This window comes from Rhinatrema bivittatum, chromosome 1, assembly GCF_901001135.1.
Source record: "Rhinatrema bivittatum chromosome 1, aRhiBiv1.1, whole genome shotgun sequence".
In the NCBI taxonomy this organism is placed as follows: domain Eukaryota; kingdom Metazoa; phylum Chordata; class Amphibia; order Gymnophiona; family Rhinatrematidae; genus Rhinatrema; species Rhinatrema bivittatum.
In genome coordinates, this window is record NC_042615.1 from 659,584,609 (window position 1) to 659,603,098 (window position 18,490).

Sequence of the window (18,490 nt, forward strand, 5' to 3'; positions counted from 1 at the left end):
TAGTGAATTCTACAGGTATTTCAAGACCAACACAAACAGATGGAAGCTGCTCAGGGAAAAGAACACTAATATATATGAAACACAAAAGCTGCAAGTAGCATAGAGAGAATTACTGTAGTAAATGACTGAAAATGCAAACTGATTTTTCTTTTTCATGTCCTGTGCTGTAATTAATAGTAGAGGGTTAATTAATGCAGGTGCTGTTAGTGTACTCATTCATACATTTCAGGGAGGAATTAACACCAGGCCTGATTTATCATTTTCAGTCTACGGGTAAACCCCCTTGGCAAATCAGACCTCATGACATCATTGCTTATGATGTATATTTACATGATTAATTGAAGAACTTCTCAGGAAAAGCATTTTCAGGTATCTCTAAATACAATATAACATCTTGTTACTCCATAAAAACTAATGTTTTGGTAGAGCCCTAAATAAAAACGTTACAACAGGAACAGAAACATATTTTTTTCACACACTTTCGGATTCTTGCAGTTTTTTGGGGGTTTTTTTGACCCAGCAATTTCCTCCTTCTCCTTTGGGTTTATAGCTCAGTCAGAAAGAGGGCTGGGATCTTGGTGCCCTAAGCCTTCATTTCCAACTACCTAAGGGTTTTTTTCCCCTATTTCCTCTTACCAATGTACTTAGTCTGGCCATTGCTCCAATAGTCCAGAGCTGAGGTTTTTTCACCAGAACTCCCTCTAGACCCTGAATTATGTTACTAGATGTTTATGTATGTATTAAAGGATCTGTGTTTTGCTTATAACAGGGATGTGCTAAGCAAAGTACTAAAATCCAAACAAAAAATATTAGAACTCCCTCTTCCCCCCAGGGCAGGGGTGGGCACTTACGATCCTCGAGGGCCACAAACCAGTCTGTTTTTCAGGATATCCCTAATGAATATGCATGAGAGAGATTTGCATGCACTCTGCCTCAGTTATATGCAAATCTATGTCATGCATATTCATTAGGATATCCTAAAACCTCGACAGGTTTGTGGCCCTCGAGGACTGGAATTGCCCACCCCTGCCCTAGGGGCTATAAATGCTATCTCTTGTGGCATCCTCAGCCTCAGCTTACTTGGGGAGTAGAAGACCTGACTTGGGATAAAACGTGGGACCTTCTGCATGAAAGTGAATAGCACTGACACAGAGCAATTGGGCTGGCCCCATCTTGTACTATTTTGAATTTATAATCCTTATTTTATTCTCAGACCTGGACAATTTTTACAATATGTATAGAAACATAGAAATGACGGCAAAAGAAGACCAATGGCCCATCCAGTCTGCCCAGCAAGCTGTCACACTTTTTTTTTCTCATAATTATCTGTTACTCTTGGCCCCCATCAGCAACCCCCTGGTTCCAGTTTCCCTCTGTAGGAGCTCAATCCTATGAACAATCGTTGTGAGATGAATGAGAAAACTGAGAACTTCTAATTAATAACGCCAGCATTGAAACGCATTGAAACGCACGGCCATATTGAATGTACTAACGTTTGATATGCAATGGCATGCACTACACACTTACGTACTGTCATTCAGTGAAACGCACTACCATTTTGTAATAATATTTTGTATTGTATTAATACGATTGCTGCTATAAAATGTCTAACATATCATGTCTATTATATGACGTGTACAATGGTCTGATTATAAGCTACACCTACTTGAAAGAATGTATAAAAGTTCACTCCCCACGGGGAGTGGAATGCACTTTGTACTAAGCCTTTGTCTTAGCTGCATCTTGCTGGCAATAAAAGTCTATCTTTGCGGATCAGTTGTCTGGACCTCTTTCCTGACTTTTACTGACGGTTACATTTAGCGAGCCAGCCAGGAGGTGCTGGGGATGCTATATTAGCCCCCCAGTTGGTCCGGTAGTTTGGTGGCGGAGTGATCCCCCAGACTTACCTGGTGAGTGGCCACCGCTGAGTTCAGTGATCAGGTTTCTGAGGGGACCATTCCACAAAAATTCTTCTGAGACCTCTGGGCTGGTGATCCGGAAAGAAGGCTTTCTTGATGATCGGAAGTTGGAACTTTGCAGGCAAGTATATTGGGAATAAGAAATAAGAAATATTTTAAGTCCGAACCATTATCACGAAGGATCGAGGGAGCCTTGATCACGCTCCGCGCAGTGGCCAAGTAAGAACTAGGTTCTGAAACCCCACAGCGATTTGGGAAAGATTTTGGGAATAGGTTTCTTGTTGTGTGAAAGAGAGTGAGTGGCCTCGCAGTTCTAGGCCGGGTGACAGCATCCTAGTCGGGGCGATTGTGACCCTATTGTGTCTGGCGGATACGGACCCCTTACCTATCCGCTTTCCCTTCCCTCCTTTGTCTGTGTTTCTATTCTAAAATGGGTGGGGGAGGTTCTACTCCAGTAAAAACCATGACGGAACACTTTAGTGAAGTGTTCGATAAGCATAAATGCACGAAAGCAGGAATGATTCAGCGATGTGCATATAAATGGCCGAGTTTAGGAGAATCTGTGAATTGGCCTCCGAAAGGAACTTTCGATTTCCAGACGGCCACCAAAGTTCAAAATATAGTAATTGTAGAAGGAAATCCAGGATGTCCTGAAGATATACCATATATTGATGCCTGGATTGCAGTTATTCTTGATCCACCGTTGTGGGCAAAAAAGTTAGTGGAGGGAGCCGCCCTCATAATGATGGCGCATATACAAAAATCGAAAGACCGGAAGTCTTCATACCGGAAGAGAAGGGAAAAGACGGCCATTTTAGCTATAAAAGAAGATAAGTCATCTGCGGCGGCCATCTTTGTAGCGAAAGGAAGTAATGGAGATCAAGTGAAAGTGAAAGTGCAGCCTCCTTTAGTAAAACCTATATTGGCAGATGAGCCGGAAAATCCCCCTCCGCCACCGTATGTTCTAATATATCCACAACTCCCGCCAACTCCTGCTTATGAACAAGTTGATTCTTTAGCAGATTCTCCCGCATTTGAAATAGAACAAGAAGAAGCGGCGGGATCCGTTTCTGAATGTACTCGAAGTAAAACAAGTAAAGCAAGTTTACAGCTACCAATTAGAGAAACTGCAACAGTGGTGCCAGTGCCACCAACAGAAGATAATGATTTTAGAACAACACAAACTATAAAGTTATTTACGTATGTACCTTTTTCGTCTGCTGATCTTTTTAACTGGAAACAACATGGTCCTTCATATGCAGAAAAGCCAAATCAGATGATTGATTTTTAATCTGGAGTTTTTACAGCTCATAATCCCAATGGGGCTGACATTCGTCATTTAGCCTCCTTCCTTTTACTACAGAAGAACGACGACAAATACAGCAAAATATGGAAGAATCAGCTAGAGAAGGAGCTGGTTCAGATGGAAGCCCTGATGAAGCAATGAGAGAATTTGCCCCTCTTACAGACCCGTCTTGGGATTATCAAACATCAACAGGATGAGAACGTATAGCTGCTTACCAAAAAGCCTTTCTAGAAGCTTTGAAGAAAGGAAAAAGAAAAATTATGAATATGAGTAAAATACAAGACATTGTGCAGAAAAAAGAAGAAACTCCTGGAGATTTTTTAGAGTGATTAATGGATGCTTATCGCAAATATAGTCCTTTTGATCCCGAAGATTCAAAAAATCATTCTATCATAGTAATGAGTTTTGTAGGACAGTCATATTCAGATATATGTCGTAAACTTCAGAAGACAGAAGGATTTGAAGGAATGACTATTAGCCAATTAAAAGCAATGGCAGACAGAGTTTATGGAAATTGAGAAATAGAAGAGGAGAAAAAAGATAAAAGAGAGGCTGGTCGTTGAATGAGAGAAGGTGTTAGTCTTCTAGCTGCAGCCTTAGAGGAAACTAATTTTGGAGACCAAAACAATTATCATCAAGGATATTCTGGATATAGAGGAAGAGGCAGAGCTCCATTCAGAGCACCATTCAGAGGAAGGTTATTCAGAGGAGGATCATTTAGAGGAGGAAGAGTGCCCTTAGGACAAAATCAATGTGCATATTGTAAGCAAGAAGGACATTGGAAATCTAATTGTCCAGAAACACCACAACGAAAAGAAAAAGGATATAAACAACATCCCAAATCACAAGAACCTGAGTGGCAATTGGCATTAGATGAGATGTCTGGAGATGATGGTGATGATGCTGGATGAGATTCCTGACTAGATAAGGAGGATCTTCCACTTGATCCCTTAGTAGAAATAAAAGTGGGAGCAAAGACATTTAAAGGACTATTGGATTCCGGAGCACAACGATCTGTTATGACTACTGCAATAACTACTCCAACATCAAAAAGTATATCCATTGTAGGAGCTTCTGGAAAACCATTAGCAGCTCCTATTCTTCAAAATCGACAAATTCGAGTTGGAGGACAATTAGTATCTCACCAATTTCTTTATGTTCCAGGATGTGCAGTACCATTAATTGGTAGAGATCTTCTTTGTAAATTAAGAGCAAATTTACAATTTGAACCAACTGGCGAAATTAAAGCTTCCTTTGCTGATAACCCAGTCTCTTTAATTTGTCCTCTTCAAGAAGAATGGAGACTTCATCTTCCAGTTATTGAAAAAGCAATTGAACATCGATATGAGGAAGAAACACCTCTCAATGAAAAACAAAGACAATTGATGGATAGTATACCTGAAGTATGGTCTGAAAATAACCCAGGAGGATTAGCTAATGAAGCTATCCCTATATGGATCAAATTAAAGAAAATGCTCAGATCATTAATTTATTTATTTATTTATTTATTTAAGGTTTTTATATACCGGCAATCATGAGAACATATCTTGCTGGTTTACATGAAACGGGAGTGCATTAAATACATCAAACTAGAACTCAGGTGACCGAAAGTACAGTTACAATTACCAAGGGTGGCAGAACTTGGTGAAGAGGAAGAAAAAGGAAAGAATAAATGGTTAAACGATATACAAGTCACATTACAAGTTATGTACAAATGGCATGATTAATGGCTGAATGTTTTGAGGAGTCCTTGGGTTGTGTCCTTGGATTGTGTCATTAAATTGTGTCTTGGAAAGCTTGCTTGAATAACCAAGTCTTAAGTCTTTTCCTAAAAGTTGGGAGGCAAGGTTCCAGTCTGAGATCTGTGGGCAATGAATTCCACAGAAGGGGGCCAGCTGTGGAGGTGGCGCGATCTCTTAGGGTAATGTGTCTAGTCGTTTTTGCAGGGGGAACTTGGAGTGTGCCTCTATAAACATCTCTGGTAGGTCTTGTCGAGTTGTATACTTGGAAAGGAAATTGAAGATCGAGGGAAGTGCATTGATGTATAGTTTTGAAAATGATACATATGGTTTTGTACATGATACGGAAGTATACGGGTAGCCAATGTAGCTCTTTCAGGATGGGAGATATGTGGTCTCTTTTTCTTGTGCCTGTTAGTAGTCGGGCTGCTGAATTTTGCACCATCTGTAATGGTTTGGAATAGGAAGAAGGCAGACCTAGCAATAGGGAGTTGCAATAGTCTAATTTTGAAAAAATGACTGCCTGGATGATCGTTCTGAAGTCTTGAGCATGGAAGAGAGGTCTTATCCTTTTCAAAACCTGGAGTTTATAGAAGCAGTCTTTGGTTGTTTAATCAACCTCAATACCCCATCAACCTCAATACCCCATTCCATATATGGCCAGACAAGGAATACAAATACATCTTCAAAGAGTGTTTGATTTGGGTATCCTTAGATGAATTCGATCTGCTTGGAACACTCCTTTATTACCAGTAAAAAAGCCTGGAACTAATGATTACCGACCAGTGCAAGATCTAAGAAAAGTGAATAATCAAGTGGCAGACTTGGTAGCCCTTGTGCCAAATCCATATTCAATCCTGGCTCAAGTTTCTTCTCGTTCTAAATGGTACAGTGTTATTGATCTTAAAGATGCCTTCTTCTCCGTTCCAATAGCGGAGAAGTGTCAGAAAATATTTGCCTTCACCTGGGAAAATGCCCAAACCGGAGAAAAACAACAGTATACTTGGACTCGTTTACCTCAAGGATTCAAGCATTCACCTACCCTGTTTGGAGAACAACTGGCAAAAGACTTGAAGACGTATCAGGCAATATATGGACCTGTTGTACAATACGTGGATGATCTTTTGCTATTCAGAGAAACCTATCATGAATGCGCAGTGTCAACCCTACACTTGTTAAAGACTTTGTACTCGAAAGGGTATCGTGCAAGTAAAAAGAAAGCGCAAATTTGTGAAATAGAAGTGGAATATTTGGGCTTTCGTATCAAAGAAGGCACTCGTCATCTTGGAATCTCTCGTTTTGTACTAAGCCTTTGTCTTAGCTGCATCTTGCTGGCAATAAAAGTCTATCTTTGCGGATCAGTTGTCTGGACCTCTTTCCTGACTTTTACTGACAGTTACACCTCCACCCCACCATCAATGTATGGTATACAGTAAAGCTTAAAATCTCAAAAGGATGCTATCATGTCTGGATGCTTAATTGATTGTGATTGGCTTTGGCCAACCACAGGACTAATAATTTGTGACTATAAAAAATCATCATCATATTCATAAATAAGGATGTGTAATCATTTTTTCCGAATTAGGCAATGTCAACAAAATTGCCTAATTCAGAATGGTCTGGGAGAACCGAAAAATGATTTAATTTTTTCTGAAATTTTGCGCGCTAACCCGAAAATTGGGGTCCCCCAAAAAAAACCCTGAACCACGGGAAAAACGAAATTCCCACGGGGGGGGGGGGGGCAAAACGAAACCCGACATGAATTTTTTACCCGAAGCACATCTCTATTCATAAATAAAATAAAATGATTTCATTTGTATATATCATTAAGCATCATTGCAATGTTTTTTTTAGTATTTACACAAACAGCTACAAGCTGAAAGACCTGCACTGGCTCCCCATACCATTCAGAATAATCTATAAAACACTAACCATGATACACAAATCCATTCACTCTCATAACTCCCTGTGGCTGGATATACCTTTTAGTGCTGTGCAACAGAGCCGCCCTACAAGAACAGTTCACAAAGGAACCCTTCATGTCCCTTCTCTGAAAATAGCACACCTCTCTTCCATTAGGGAACGAGCTCTTTCTATCGCCGGCCCAACACATTGGAACTCCATGCCCATGATGGTACGATTAGAATCCTGCCCAAATAAATTAAAAAAGAAATTTAAAACTTGGCTGTTTCAACAGGCCTACCCAGATTAGTCTCCTTGCTTCCCTGCCTATGAGCCCTCACTCTAGACCCTCTTTCCCTTGAAGCCTTCACTATCCCCCCCCCCCCTCTGCCTGCTCCTCTCATCTCATGCCCCTCCCCCCTTTTCCTTCAGTGACCCAACCTTCCTTTGCCGAGAACTCCGTGCCCTCTCCTTTTCTTTTCCCCCTTCATTATTTAGTAATCTCTTCATATTATGCCCTTTTCTGTTGTAATTATCATGCTGAATTATTGTAATTAGTTTCAGTTTTTTAATTTGCCTTTTGATTTTGTTTATTCTCTCTTTCTTCTCAAACCTGCACTCTTGTTGCCCAGTTGGCTTTGTTTTTCCCCTCCCCCATCTCCTTGTTTTAATGTATTTTCCGCTCATTTTGTTAAAATGTGAACCGGCATGATGTCTCGCACTAATGCCGGTATATAAAAGCTATAAAATAAAATAAAATAAATAAGATTTGTGCAAATGGCTAAATAGATCTAGTTGATGAACATACCAAGACAAGATAGAATCCAAAAACATTTTATCCACTTAGAAATACATAATTCAAGATGATGTGAGATGATCAAAAGAAAGTGTTTTAGAGTTATACAATCTTTCAACAATAGATCACTGGTTAAATCCAATTTAGATTGGCATTGACCAAAATTCTTTACCATCAGAAAGCTGTGTGGTGACCTAAATGAAATGAATTGGCAGTGTTTTCTTCTGTTCTCAGTGGATAGCTGTCCCCCATATAAAAACAACCATCATAATTTTTAACTAATTGGAGCCATTGGGCCTCATTTTCCAAAGCTATCGCAGGCTTGCGCTGTTAGCGCAAGCCTGTGATAGCTAGCGAAAGTAGCGCAGGTCTGCGCTACTGAAATCGGGGCGGAGTCGGCCCCGGAAGAGGAGGAGTCGGGGGCGTCACCGGGGTCAATTTTGCGAGGACAGCGCGCCAAGCGAAAAGGTAAGGCCCTTTTCGCTCTCTATTTCGCGCCCAATAACTACACCTTCTTTGGTGTAGTTATTGGGCGCGATGCCGGCAGCGATCGCACCACCGCGGTGCGATCGCTGCCGGACCGCCCCCCCCCGCTTCGGCCCCTGCCCCCCCATTAGCGCGATTTTCTAAAGTATCGCAGGCCTGCGATACTTTAGAAAATGAGGCCCATTGTTTGCAGTCTAAATTGAAAAATCAACGATTGCATTGGTGGGTCTGTCCAGAAGTTCAATACTATGTACTACTATAGGAAAGACCAGGGTTTGATTCCTGGTTCAATTTTCTGCTTTACAGACTGACCTGGGACGGAATGTTGTTGAAACAGTGTTCACAATCCCTGGGAGGAGTTTTTGCAATCTCAGCCATCGCTCAATAATGGCATCTATGCCATCTAATGGTCATACTTATGGTCTACATTAGGCTGGTTCCACAAAGAGCCATAGCCTAGTTCAAAGGGAACACTGGTTTCTCTCCCCTGACTAAGAACTTTCAATGTGATGACTGGGTTGAGTTGTATTGAGAGGAGAATATAAAACTAAATGAAAACACTTTGGATAGTTGTGAATGAAGCTCATGCTGCTGAAGCCAAGTAGAGGCAAAAAGAGTAAGAGGAAGCTGTTGAGCAAAAAAAAAAAGAGAAAGTTTGCAAAGACATGGAGATTGAATTACTTTCTCATCTTTACAAGTGGTTCTTCCAGGAAATTTTCAAGCAAGCTTCTTACATAGGTAAACTCTTATGTGGGTAAATCTACCATCTTTTTTTTTTTTTAAACTTTATTAGAAATTTTCAAATATACCAATTTATCAAGGAAAAAGAGATGAACACAAATTTGAATTTTACATTCACATTAAAGAAAATGTTATAAACAAAATAATAAAATAGTTCATACACTCCTAGTCCATGTCATGGAGCCAATAAAGAAAAAAATGCAGTAAAATATACATAAATTCAGCTAAACTTCCTGAGTCCATCAAAATCTATCTAAATACCTCTTAATATTCAAACCTCTGCAGCAGTAGTAGCACTATTAGACTTATTCCTTTTTTTTTAAATTCTTTATTTATCCATTTTTCAGTTAAAACAAAGAAAAAACAAAGAAAAAATTTCAGGTATGATTACAGGTTACTGAACAGTGAATATCATCAAATAAATGAAGAAATATACCATTTCTTAACACAAAAATATACAATCCAGTTTCTCTATTTTAGAGCTTAAATTCAATACTAGTTGCAACTTTCAATTAGATTTCATAGTTAAATATAGGAATGTGCAGAAGGAAAAAATCCGTTGCTATTCGGTATTCATTTCACCAGGATCCATATCCGTTGCATTCATTGCATACAGGAAAAACCTATTCGTTGATACGTTTTATTCGTTTTCCGATTTCCCATTAAAGTCAATGGGGGAAGTATTTGCAGCCTATTTTTGGCTACAGAATTGGAATTTTCTTATCAATTCTGATGAAACTTCTGGGAAGCAATCATCAGAATGAAAAAAGAGCTCCAAGGTACTTAGACTGTCGCAAAGTGGCACCAAAGGGGCATGAATAGCCTAAGGCACTTTAAAGGGGCAAAGGGGTACCAGGAGTGGCAAGAGTGCTTTAACAGAGGTGCAAAGCAGCAGCGAGAGTGTCAAAAACACACCACAGCTTCAAAAGAGAGCACCAATAACAGATGCATGAACCCTCAAAGGCAGCATGCCAGGCAAAGTGGCAAGACAAGTGGCATCAACATCCTACAGCACAATGAAGGGGGAACATAGCAAGCAGAAAGACTAGCACCAACACACTGAGGAACCATGATAGTGGCAAGAACAACACAAGGAGTAGAGTGAGTCGTCTGGTGTATGGCAGCAAGGCAGAGTGGCAGAAAGTTGATAGGGGCAAGACAGGCTGGCAGAGCAGAGGTAGTCTGGTCCCTGTGGTTTTGATAGGGGCAAGACAGGCTGGCAGAGCAGAGGTAGTCAGGTCCCTGTGGTTTTGATAGAAGCAAGACAGGCTGGCCCCAGGGAGAGTTCCCTTTCCTTTTGTGCAGGAAAGGGTTACCTAGAATGGGTTTGCCCCTAGAGTGGAGCACGAGCATTCAAACAGAGGATGCATTTAGAGCAATAGAGACTGCCATTTTTGAAGGAAGAACTGAGCTGGAGATTATTTGTGAATACACAGAAGCTATTAACTGTACTTATGCACTTCAGCTGATGACAAAGGAACATGAAGAGCTCTCAGAAATAAGAAAACCGCTACTCAAGTCCAAATCTACAAGTCCAAATCTACAATATCAACCTATGTTGACTTTGTGGTTTACACAGTGCCTCTGTAAACTATGGGAAGACAGAGGATGAACTAGAGTGCAACTACCACCAGTTTTCTATAATACTCGAAATATTACTGTTGGCACCTAAGAATGATTTCGGGAATATGGCCCATATAATGAAGGTCAGTAGAACTATTGAGCATATGAACTATGCAAGCTCCAAACATCTGAAGTCTGCTTTTTATGTTTTTACATTCCAAATGTTGCAAAACAGGAAAAGAATATTCAGTAATGCTCAAATATATGAAACTGAAATTAGAAATACCAGAACTAAACTCAGACAGGCACAGCGTTTTAGGTCAGGCCCTTGTAGGGACATACGGCCTAGACAGTGGACGGACAGGCACAGTGTTTCAGGTCAGGCCCTTGTAGGGACGTACAGCCTGGACAGTGGATGGACAGGCACAGCATTTTATTCATCTTGCCATTCACAGGGAAAATTTGGAAACCCAAGCAAAGGCACATTTATTTTCAAAAACACTAGCATTTCCATCAACTCTGGTGCCAGCTTTGAGCGGTGAGGGCTCATGATATCCCCTGTCATTGAAAATACACATTCACTGGGCACACTGGTTGTTGGACATGACAGATATCGCTGAACCACTTTGGCTAGGTGTGGCCAGACAGTGGACTTGTGTGCCCAATATGCCAGCGGATCTGTCTGCATATCCTCTGTGGGCTCTGAGAGATACCGTGTCACTAACAGTTATGCTGGTATCTCCTTTGTTTGGGTGGGCTGATAATCACTAATGCCAGCTGCTTTCTCTCTACCCCATAGCACAAAAGATGAATCTTTATGGGCAACATGCCTTTGGCGTACTGAAGTGGAGGAGGAGGAGGTACCAGCTGTTGCTGACAGAGTGCTGCTCATGCTTGGGCTAGCACAACTCTCTGTTTCCTTCTCTGCTTCATGCCTAATCTGTCTCTGCCTATGGCGCTCCTGATCACAGACTTTTGCTAACAGCAGATCCTTCAAAAATGAGACACAATTGGACTGTAGGGCGAGTTTCCCTTCCACACGGGGATCACAGACTGTGGCAAGCATGTATGTGTGCTCTTCTTTTAAAAGTCTTAATATCTTTTGCACCTGATGCTGCAAAACTTCCAGACAATGCAGCACCTCAGCTGTCACTCCCTCTTCCTGTTTAAAGCCCTCCAAATTGTAATCCAGGATATTAACTATAGGGATGATGTTAGCCAAGGTGGCACATCTGGAACTCAGCTCCTCTATGACATTCTTGATAGACTGCAGGATTTTTACCAGCTGACTCATGACTAACCAATCATGATGCCCTAGGGGATTCTGCACACCTTTGTCCATTGAACCATAAAGTTCATGAAGGGGTGTCTGCCGCTCCACTAACCTCTGCAGCATCATATAGGTGGAATTCCACCGGGTGGCAATGCCTTGAATGAGATGCTCGTGGGGCATGTCCAAAATAGTCTGCTTTTGTCGGAGAACATGCCCTGCCTTCACACTTCTGTGGAAGTGCCTTGCTATGTCCCTGCTCTTGTGTATTAAGTCCTGCAGGTATTCAGGTGCTTGGACTCCAACCCCAGAGCTGACTTCACTTGGAATCCAACCCCAGAGCTGACATCACTACCAGGTGCTGAGTGTGTGCAAAACATCAGATGTTCTGAAAGTGCCCGTCGGTTATTGGGTGTTGCCTCTTCATATGATGCATCATGCCAAAATTAGATAGATGTCCCATTTGCTTGCCTCTCCTAATAGCCTTGCCACAGTAATTACACCGAGCAAAACGCAGGTCCTCTGTCACTTTAAAGTGGCTCCAGATCACAGATGTCTTTCGTGATCCTCCCTTCTGTATAGCCTTGGGGGTGGATGCTGGCACTGGAGCTGAAGTAGTGGGTGGACCCTGAAAAGCAATGCCAGGGGCATCAGTCATACTCTGTGCCTGCGCTGACTTCTCTTCCTCCTCATGATCATCAGTTTCATCTCTTCCCTGCAGCACTGAAGTGGAGGCTGAGAAAGAACTAATGGATCCTCCTAAACCTTCGTCAGCTATTACTTCTTCCATTTCTGATGAGAATCCCACACAAGATGATTCTTCATCGGAATCAGAAGCAAACAGTGCCAGCGCTACATTGTCAATGCTAAGTAGAGACTGCTGTCACACTGCTGCTTTTGGGTGTTGCCATTTTGTCTTGCATGACTCAGCCTCCCCTTCCCTCACCTCCAAAACTACAGGGTCAGAAACAGGTGGTGGTGATGCATCATCTTTAGATTTCATTTTATTCCAGATGGAACTGCTTGCCCCCCTCCCCCCCCCCCCCAGAGATTTTAGATTGGAACAGGTCCCTTTTTAACTTTAATGGGGGACTGGCACTCCCTTTTGAGGTGTCTCGTCTCCCAGTCCCAATCAATCAACCATGTCTAGCTTTCCCTGACATCATGGGTTTAATGTCACTGCCTATTAGGGATTTCAATTAGAAGAATTATTTCCAAAAGAGGCCCACTGGGGATTTGGCTTCACAGACCACCACTGTCCCAGTATAGGTGAATCTGCTAAACTGCCTGCCCATAGGCACAGTGCCTTGATGTGCACTAATGTAATGTGTGTGCACACAACAAACTGGTAACTACAAAAGAGGCCTACTGGGGTTTTGGCTTAAAAGAGCACAGCTGTACCAATGTAGGTGAGTCTGGAAAACTGCCCACAGACCCCCACGAGCAGGCAGTGCCTTGCCTCCTTGGCTTAAAAGAGCACAGCTGTACCAATATAGGTGAGTCTGGAAAACTGCCCACAGACCCCCACGAGCAGGCAGTGCCTTGCCTCCTTGGCTTAAAAGAGCACTGCTGTACCAGACCAATAAAACAAAGTGCAGTCAAAAAATAGTTTGGCTAGATAGCGACAGCACTGCAGCCAAATCGAACAAATATATTTTCCAATGGAAAATTCTATCACAGTAGCTAGCAACTGAATACAGATTTGAGATGTTCAGCCACCTCCCCACACCATCCCTGCCAAGAAAGTGCTTGGCACGCCGTGTGCTTACCGTATAAATAGTGCTGCATCATCAGGAATAGTGCCGCAGAGCACTGAGTGAGAGTGGCAATTGGCTGCATTAGAGAAATGCTTAGTTCTGATAGGTTGCACTCTGATCTCCTTGCCAACCTGTCTGACCCACTCTATGACAGGGCTGTGAGTTCACTTATGACTCACAGGAAAGGGCTGGTTTTGCTATGGATACTTCCCCCATGGCCTTTTCCTATTTCAAATAGCTGCTAAGAAATCAAATCATTGCGAGCCAAAAGAATGAAATGTATGATATATTTGTATTCGTGGGGGATTGCGTTCCATTTCGCGAACCCACAAATAAAATGGATAGGGACGTATATGTTGCGGATTGCCAATATGCTGCAAATGAATGTACATCCCTAGTTAAACATGACTTAAATTTAACTTAACTTTTCCAAGTACAGTTTAATATGTGAAAACTAGTTTTCTTTATCAACTCAGCCCATACTGTCAAATAAGTATCAGTGTTAATATTTCTTTTGTTACTACAGTTACAGTTATGTCACTTTTCTAATGTAACAACTGATCTTTTGTGTGAACTTATATCTTTCAGGAAACTACTCAGTATAAGAAAATGTATTTCACTCAAGGTATTACTGTATATTCAAAGGGCTACGTGCGTAAAAATCCGGCCTTACGCATGCCGGGCCTATTTTAAGTCCTGGGGCATTACAAAAGGGGTGGTCCAGGGGTGGGGAGGAGGCAGGGCAGGGCGGTCCGGGGGTAGGGGGTGGACAGAGGCCTGCGCACAGCTGCCAGGCTGGGGATCGTGTGCCAGCAGTTGACAGGCGCTTGCAACTTCAGCCCTAGGGCTGAAGTAAGTTTTGAGATAAAAAAAGGAAGACGAAAAAGGTAGGGGGAAAAGGGCAGGGGAGGTAGGGGAAGGGAAGGGAAGGTGGGGTGGGGAGTAAGGAAAAGAGGAAGGCTGTGCAGCTCGGCGCGCACAAGGTGCACAATTGTGCACTAAATTGGGCGCACTGACCCCGGCACGTGCAAGTTATAAAATCGGGTGTACATGTGCATGCGCCAGGTAGCACATGTTGACTTAGATAATAACTTAGATAATAACTTAGATAACATGTTGACTTAGATAATAACCACCGCTATTACTAGCAATGGTAACATGTAATAGACTTAGTTTTTGGGTACTTGCCAAGTTCTTATGGCCTGGATTGGCCACTGTTGGAAACAGGATGCTGGGTTTGATGGACCCTTGGTCTGACCCAGTATGGCATGTTCTTATGTTCTTATGTATGCCCGTGCACAACCTTTCAAAATCTACTCCTATATGTTCCTCCTAAATTGACTTCTAGCTCTTTTAGCTTTTTTTTTTATATGTATATTATTCTCCCTTTATTAACTTATTCCTATGTGTTTCTTGTGTCAGTGTATGTCTGTATTGCTCGTTCTCTGTTCGTAGGTGTGCACACACTTAGCTTTGGTTTCAGGTGCTGGTGTTTGAAGCTCATTAATATAACTAGCTATTTTAAATTCTGGAACCCTGAAGTAGTGAGGCTTTGGCAGCTAGGGATAGCTGCTGACTAGCAAAGTTTGTTGGAGTTGACAGGATATACTTTTGCGTATCACACTAAATTAGTCGTAAGTATGCAGACAAAATACAAAAGAATTGCAACTAGTGGATGTATCTGCAATTGCTTTCACAAAGTTAATACTCAGTAGGGATGTGAATCGTTTTAGGACGATTAAAATTATCGTCCGATAATTTTAATATCGTCTTAAACCGTTATGGAACACAATACAATAGAGATTCTAACGATTTATCGTTATAAATCGTTAGAATCGTGAGCCGGCACACTAAAACCCGCTAAAACCCATCCCCGACCCTTTAAATTAAATCCCCCACCCTCCCGAACCCCCCCCCAAATAACTTAAACATTTCCTTGCCAAATCCTACCTCCTTCAATCCCCCACCCTCCCCAAATGACTTAAATTACCTGGGGGTCCGGAACGGGCTCCTGCTACTGAATCTTGTTGTCTTCGGCCGGCGCCATTTTCCAAAATGGCACCGAAAAATGGCGGCGACCATAGACCAACAGGATTCGACGGCAGGAGGTCCTTCCGGACCCCCGCTGGACTTTTGGCAAGTCTTGTGGGGGTCAGGAGGCCCCCCCCCCAAGCTGGCCAAAAGTTCCTGGAGGTCAAGCGGGGGTCAGGGAGCGATTTCCCGCCGCAAATCGTTTTCCGTACGGAAAATGGCGCCGGCAGGAGATCGACTGCAGGAGGTCGTTCAGCGAGGCGCCGGAACCCTCGCTGAACGACCTCCTGCAGTCGATCTCCTGCCGGCGCCATTTTCCGTACGGAAAACGATTCGCGGCGGGAAATCGCTCCCTGACCCCCGCTGGACCTCCAGGAACTTTTGGCCAGCTTGGGGGGGCCTCCTGACCCCCACAAGACTTGCCAAAAGTCCAGCGGGGGTCCGGAAGGACCTCCTGCCGTCGAATCCTGTTGGTCTATGGCCGCCGCCATTTTTCGGCGCCATTTTGGAAAATGGCGCCGGCCGAAGACAACAAGATTCAGTAGCAGGAGCCCGTTCCGGACCGCTGCCGTTCCGGACTGCCGCTGGACCACCAGGTAATTTAAGTCATTTGGGGGGGGTTCGGGAGGGTGGGGGATTTAATTTAAAGGGCCGGGGGTGGGTTTTTAGCGGGTTTTAACGATTTTAACGATATATCACGATATTTTACCCCCCCAAACGGCAACAATACGATTCCCTCCCCCTCCCAGCCGAAATCGATCGTTAAGACGATCGAGGACACGATTCACATCTCTAATACTCAGAGAACAATTTATTTTGAATTAACGTTTATGAAGGACCATAATACTACCCTATGGATACTGAAACCTAAATTTTATAGGCTTTCAGTTTCTCACCACTTGGGGTGTTCTTTAATCATAGGTCCAGAACATGAAAACTTCTAATTTTGTAAATTTTTTATAATTTTAACTTTTTAAAGTTTTTTTTTATAAAACATACTTCCCCCATCTGGCAGAGCCCAACATGATACCACATTTCGCATACGCTGCTTCAGGGGCTGCCAATGTAAATTCTTCAATCAGCAGAAAGGAACTAGTATCTCAAAGTTTTTTACGGATATCAGTCCTCTGTAATGAAAATAACAATTTCAATTAAGAAAATGGCACATCTTCGGGATATATACTTAAAAAACTCTTCACAAATATATGCACCATAACATGTACTCACAATGTATAATGTACTAATTGGATTTGTAGGTGGTAGTGGAAACACTATCAGGCAGACTTGAATAGGACACTGAGCATGTGCGTTTTTTAAAGGTAAGCTTATATATTAAGTCATTGAAGCATCATCTGTCAAAAAAGTGTCAAAAAAATATAGACAGCAATTAGAGCAAACCATTGGAATAAAGTGTGGAATTAGTCCCACAGTAATCTCTTGGGAACACCTTTTTTCCCAAACTTCCACATTATAATATTTCTTCCTCAAAAAAAAAAAAACAGAACAGGGAATTTCAGAATGCCTTCTGGTGTACACAAGCGTCCCACCATTTTAAATAATTTTAATAATTTTAATTAGCATGAATGGATCTATGCAAAACAAGTAAAGAAAAACCTGATTCTAAATTGCATTTTTAGCCCAAATTATTGTTCCATCTTAGGCCAGATTCATCATTCTGCTATATTCATGAGCAGAATGATGAGCCACATGAAAAAAAGGGCCTTTGTCGAAATTGTTCAGCTGTCCGCATAACAGCTGTGTGTTTACCCCCGCCGTGGCTATGGTCAGGACACATAATTTCACACCCATAGCACCATAGAAAAAGGTGTAGTTATTTCCTGTGGTGCTGCCGTCATTAATGTAGAAAACATTATTGCCCACAGCGCTGCCGGGACATATCTCTGCCCAAACCACACCCACACTTCCCCCCACCCCCCTCTAATTTGCATTGTACCACCACGATACCAGCACATCGCGGTTTGATGAATGACCTGGTTAGTCCTCCATCTATCCACTCTTGACTACCAGCAACAAACCTGTTGATTTTATTAAATTCAAAATGGTTTTAGTCCCGTAGCACTGGGTATGCCAGGACATGTAAATTGGTGGGAAGCTGTTTTTTATTTTTAATTGCTTGTTTTCCCCTTTTTTTAACTTTTAAAATTGCCTCTTGTCTGAACTGTGTGGTGCTCTCTGATGTCTCTGATGATGTCAGTGGGACCCAGTCTGTGCCTCTCTGTCATGCTAGGGGCTTTTTGAAGGGCCCCAATGCCATGATCACCCTTTAAATGCAACAGCAGCCACCCCAAGATTGCCGCTGCCTTGACTGGCCATTCGCGTGATAGCACAACTTTAAAAAAAAAAAAAAAAAGAAACCCTGGCCAGCCCCAGCAGGAGTTGGAGTTCTGGAGCAGCTGTGGCAGTCTCACTGGCCACCTGCTCCATCCTCCCAACCCAGGTGGCTCCTCTTTTTCCTGCGCCAGGAATTCACCAAACTCTCACGGCACTCTTGCATCACACGGCTAAGAGTACTTTCACTTTTAGAGCGGCCTGAAGCCATTGCAGCTAGTGTCATGCTGCTCCCCCTCTGGGACTACCAAAAATTTAAAAACTTTGCAGCCATTTTCCCCAGGCCCACAGACACTGGGTCCCCTCTTATTTTTTTCAAAACAATCCCACCCAGGCCAAATCTTTTTGGTCCTTCTAGGCCCTAGCACAGAACTGGGCCCAGCATAGCTACAGAGTCCACTACAAGCCAGCTGCACAGGGTCCAGTATCACCAAGGCAGGTAAACCATATTTTTATTTTCACTTTATTTACATTGCACATACCTGTAAGTCAGATATATCTTTTTGAATCACCCTTATTTTTATACAAAAATACATTTGAAATAGAACACTTAAGCTTTCAGTCTATCCAGTGTTTCTCAGCTACCTAATTAACTTATATGCAATTAGTACAGTGATTAAAACAGGAGAGT